This window comes from Lolium perenne, chromosome 6 (assembly GCF_019359855.2).
Source record: "Lolium perenne isolate Kyuss_39 chromosome 6, Kyuss_2.0, whole genome shotgun sequence".
Classification (NCBI taxonomy): domain Eukaryota; kingdom Viridiplantae; phylum Streptophyta; class Magnoliopsida; order Poales; family Poaceae; genus Lolium; species Lolium perenne.
Genome location: NC_067249.2, coordinates 51067650 through 51073289, shown reverse-complemented (window position 1 = coordinate 51073289; position 5640 = coordinate 51067650). Strand labels below are relative to the sequence as shown.

Below are 5640 nucleotides of genomic sequence, written 5' to 3'. Positions count from 1 at the left end.
CCAGCTCTGAATTTCATTAGCTAGATTGGATGTGCATATGCACCTTTTTTTCCATGCGTGGTAGATTCAATAGGAATTATTCTGTGTAATATATTTGCAAATTCAGATTGGCTAGCTACTACTGTAAATCGAGCCAACCGTAGATGTTTTGTTTCAAGTCAATTTACTTATTTACATGTGTATGATTTGCAGATTTGAATCACGCCTGGTTGGCATTCAGTCCCGCGGAGTCGGTGACCCCTTGCCCGGCGTTAGTCACGACATGTTGTCACCCCTCAACTAAACTAATTAGCATCTTCCAAATAATTGGCGCTCGGCGTACACAACATAGAAACAAAGGTCCATCAGTTAATTGTGTCCCTTCAAATCTTCTGTCCTACTTCATGGTATATCTTCTGATGCATATCTTATAACGAATCATTTCATTGCCGTACCGATCATATGTATGTATTGATATTAAACAACAACATCTACGGAAGAACCTCAGATGTTTCTCAAAAAAAGGGAAAACCTCAGATAAAACACATATATGTCAGAGCGCTACGATAGATAGTCACCCCTGGCTTCAGTTGAGTCAGATCATCTCGGACGGGCCGTCGTGACAGTAGTTGGTACACGTGCACCCAACGTCCACTACAGGCTTGCAGTACCCGCCCTTGTAGTCCTCGGTGATGCAGGCCGCTTTGCACGGGGCATATTCGCATTCAACTCCTTTGAAGATCTTGCTATGTTCTTCACATGGCTTTTCCTCCTTTCCTGCTAGAGCTCAATCAACAAAAAATATCAGCTCAACTAGCTACGGTACGTGCTTAAGAATTACAAGGAGTACATGAGAACTTTACTGGTAAAATGGGGTCACCAAAACACAAGGTCAGGAGGAGGAGGAAGCACAGGGAAGTCGCTGCGATCTTGGAGTGCCCCATGCCTGGCAGACTGGATCAAGGTGAACTAATGGATTGTAATTACTCGGTGAGGTGAGGCCTCGGTGTCTATTTGCATAGGTAGAGTGCACCTAAAATTGGATAGAAATCGTATCCTTAATTTTGGATATTAAATGTCCTGTTTCATTGTTTGGCAAGTAATCTCACACATAAATATCATTAACTAATATTAATACTTTATTCCCAAAATATAAAGGGTCCTTAAATTTGGTTGATAGACGACTTATAATTTTGATTACAATTTATAATTAAAATATACCCACAAAATTTGAATAAATATAGTATGTTGAAAGAAAGCATGGAATTGAAAGATGAATGCAATGAGTAGCACAATAGTCTCCAAAAATCGTCGAACGTGCCATACGTCGTGGATGCTACGTGATCGCATGTTGGTGCGACCGCTCGGACGAGGAGGCTTTGTCTTGCATCACATGGTGGACGCGCCCTCATTGGATAGAGAATTGGAGCCATGAGGATGCAGCACAGGGCCGACGGGCGTGGCTTTCTGTGTGATTCTCTCATGTGATGAGACCGGCTCCTGAAGTTTCACATGCAGGGATGCAGTAGAGCTGCAGATCGTGTCCGAACATGTCTGTTACTACTTGTGGCTACGAGAAGCACATGGCGTGGGCACGCAGCTCGCCCGTTCCTTCCACCGTTTTACCTCAGATGCATTTTTTTTTAGAAATATAGGGGCAGCAACCCCCCCCCCCTCCAGGCCCCATTTTTATTGAAACGAAGCCAAAGGTTCACATTGTAGTATGCAACAGACTCCTAGGTAGAGCTCCACACTACTTATTACAAATCTATCATATCCTTTCTCAAGTTAGAGCTTGGCTCTGGTGGTTAGGTCCCCTGTGGTGGAACCAGCCCACCCAGGTTCAAGTCCTAGACTTGGTATGGGTGTTTGCATTTACCTGGATTATTCCAGGATTTAACCGGCGCTATGCTTTCAGTGGTAGGTGACGTGCCCGTCAACAGCGAGGCGCCAGTGGTGACTTCGTCAACCTCAAGATATGCCGGCTCAGTCCCTCGAAGGTGCTCATAGGGGTAGGGTGTGCGTGCGTGCGTTCATAGGGGTATTTGTACGTGCGTGTTTGTGAGCGTCTGCGTTGTACTGTGTTCTCAAAAAAAAAAAAAGTTACAGCCAGCATACAACAACAACTAGGTAGAAAACCAGTTGGTGTTGTCGATGAGGAACTGTCGGCGATCTGCATCAGTCTTCAAGCTAGCCAAGCAATATGTAGTAATTCTCCCCTCTTGAAGTTCAGTAGCTGCAAGTTTCTATCCATCAGTCGCGAGTTTTGATTCTTAAGCAATGGCCGCCATCTCCTTAGCACTGAGGTTGCACGATCCCAGACCATCAGTAAGCACATGTCATTTCGATTTTTTTTCATAAGGACAATAAGAAAGCAGCAGTAGTAATGGAGTTACTAGCAAGCCGTATATGATTCCCAGTAAAAATCTCATAACCATCAACCAAACATGCTTAGCAACCACACATTCAATAAACAAGTGAGGAACGGTTACATTTTCATCACAAAAGAAACAAGATCCATCATGTAATGCACGGTGTTTTGCAAGGTTGTCTCGAGCTAAAAGCCGATTTTGCACTAGAAGCCACAGAAACACTCGTCCGGCCTGGAACAATGATACAAGACAATTAATATCCAAAGTCAATATTAATTGATGGTATTTATGTTAATTCCATTAATTAATGATATCTATAATATCTGAATAGGAGCAACACACTAAGGGTAATTCTCTCAACATGCAAATATGCCACATCATCACGTTGCCATGTCATTGTTTTTACTATATTTTTCCTTGAAAATTTATCACGTATATATTCATTAAATACTCTCTTTGATGCAACACACCATCAACAACTATTAACAGCACCTTCTGCCTCCTGTACGCACCCTCAAATTTTACATCTTCTTCTTCGGGCCACAAGTACTAAGCCGGTTTGCCTTCCCTTATCTGACCGATGGTTCTTGGCCTGCTATAACTCACACCTGGAGGTTTTCATTTGATTACGGCGCATCATGGATTAAGCCACTTTGCCTTCTTTCATCTTCCTAATGGTTCTTGGTCTCCTGTAATTGACAACTGGATGCTTCCATTTGATTACATTGATGAGGTCTGTCACATGACATTGGATGTCTTGCTCAATCCTAATGATCTCAATGCAGCATGTAAAAATAAAGATCTCAATGCAAAGTCCGTATTCTTTTCTCTTGTGTGCTCCCATCTTACGATGATTCTCTCGCAAGGCATCTCCTCCCAGCAAGAAATATTTGCTTTTACTCATCTGTCCTAATCACATATGCAGGTGATCAGCTAAGCCAGTAAGCCATTTCCCCTTTTGTTTGTTCTCGCACCCCTGCTCTTTTTAGTTGCTCGAATCCTTTTTTTTGGACATGAAGGAAATTAAGCAAAACAGTGCACATGTATGGATTCAACCTAACAGGCCACGGAATTTCAGTTCTGCCCGCTACAGTCTGGTACTTTCGTCGAATTTGTCTTCAGCTATGGATGAGAAGGTTTATTTTGTGTTTCAATATCTTAAAATTCCTCAGAGAAATGGAGACGATTTATCACTGGGCAACACCTTGATTTATTTTGTGGTTGTGAAGCTTGAGTTTGGCCAGTTTGAGGATGCTAAGGAGACTACAAAACCGGAGTTTGTATTCGTCAGGTTCTATTGTCAGTTGGAAAAGATCAAATCACATTCGTTCGTGCTTTTCCTGCATCAAACTGCATGAAATTTCTCCCGCATCAAATCAGTTAATTGGTTGCTAATATTTTAGAGTGTAAGTATATTTATCGACATAGTTCTCCCGCATCAAACTGCATGGAATTTCATTGTCCTACTACATATCCTATTGTTTTCCTTTTGCTCCACATCCATTCACTTCTCTGCAGGAGACTTTGAAGTAACAAACTGAAGGTGCTGGCTTTTCACAAAAACTCTTTCATTTTGTGAAGCTCAATGAAATCCACGTAATTAAAAACACAATTTGGCCACCACAGCTGTAACATCCCAATTTTTCAAACAAAGAAGAAAATGAATTCTCCCTTTTCCAAAAATTGGAGCCAACAAAAACTTTATTTAAGTTCTATAATGTGCATAGTGCTCATGACCAAGTGTTGTGAGTTTTGCTAAGATGCTTGGGTGAAGTATTTTGGAAATGTTTCTAAAACCCTACCCCTTTTAAATCGAAAGAGGAACTTTTGAAAAAGAAAACAAAATAAGGGGAGGCATATGTGGGCTTATGGCCATTTCACAAATAATGACCTATGCCCTATTTACCTTACCCAAATGGTGAAACCCTCCATCAATCCAACCTAACACCAAATGAACCCAAAACCATGATCTTTTGGATCAAAGAGGAATAAAGAAAAAGAAAAGAAAAATAAATTAACACTACATATGGGCCTATGGCCATTTTTGAAAATCTTTAACCTAGGCCATATTAATTTGTGCCAATGGTTTGGAAACACATCTAAACTCAAAAGAATCCCTTTTGCATCAAAGAAACCCAAATCAAATCAAAGAAAAATTCAAAAACTAGCCACATGTGATAAGGGTCACATGCGCCATTTTTAACAACATACCCACTTTAAGCCCCTGGATTAAGAGATTCTTAAACCAAACTCTCCCAACTCTTTGCACCTCATCCAAGACCTCATCAAGATGAACACTTTTGATGTTGACCACTTTGACTAGTTCCTTTTCTATTGATTATTATAAGGATGCAAAGTGGTAATGTTGAATCAGATTCTAGATTACCCCCAACTTTTAGAATTTTCACAAAACATTTCCAAAATTCAAACCAATGCCACCAATAGTTGCCAAACATTATTTAGATCACTCCTATGTAGAATTTTGGCCAAATTCAAAAACAAGTGAGACCTTGGCTTATGATCAATTTGTTTACATAGAGGTACAACCACTATTTCAACCACTTTGTACCACCTCACCCTCCTCTCTCTTGTGCTCATCTATAGTGCATTGTACCCTAAAGTATCCCAAATGACCTCACCTAGCAATGCATGCTCACCATGACACAAGACCATGCCAAGGACATTGCATATGTCACCCAATTCTTGCATAGATCCAATTGTGCACACTCTAGCCCTCTCTCACCTTGCCAAACATGTCACACACCTTGGTCTCACCTCACAGAAGCTTGCAGTACCCCTTTAGCCCAAGAGAACTGCACAAAGTATCCAATGCCAAACCATGCCAACCACCATGATTACCACCATGTCACACCTGCTCCCTCTCTTCCCCTCTCTCTCTCACCATGTCAACTAAGCTGGCCTCACTCCCCTGAAACGCGACGCGCCCACGACGCCCAGGACACGCCAGAGCGTGCAAGGACGCGCCCTCGACGCGTCAGTACACGCACGTGCCCCGCTGACTCTGACCACCTCGCGACCTCTCCTCTCGCCCACAGCTCCGCCACGATGCTACCAACAACGGCGGAGCTTCACGGGGGCGAACCTGGGCTGTCGCCCCCCCAGCGAAAATTATTTTTCTGGAGTACCCCGTAGTATGTTCAGTCCATGAGGTCGATTTTCCCTACCTCGTTGTACCTGGCAAGGTCGAGTGCATCCAGACGAACAGCGAAGCCATCCTCTGTCGCTCGTCTCTAACAGCGAATGGTGAGTGGACGGTGAGGCCGTAGGC

General features: G+C 42.7%; 1 long non-coding RNA gene across 1 annotated transcript; it reads right to left on the bottom strand.

Moving 5' to 3' along the window:
• Positions 1-420: 420 nt before the first annotated feature.
• LOC127309652 (uncharacterized) lies at positions 421-944 on the bottom strand. The gene is made up of 2 exons (XR_007857264.1): positions 843-944; positions 421-756 (listed from the first exon to the last, which is right to left on the bottom strand). It is a non-coding gene; the product is annotated as an uncharacterized lncRNA (long non-coding RNA).
• Between the last annotated feature and the right edge of the window lie 4696 nt (positions 945-5640).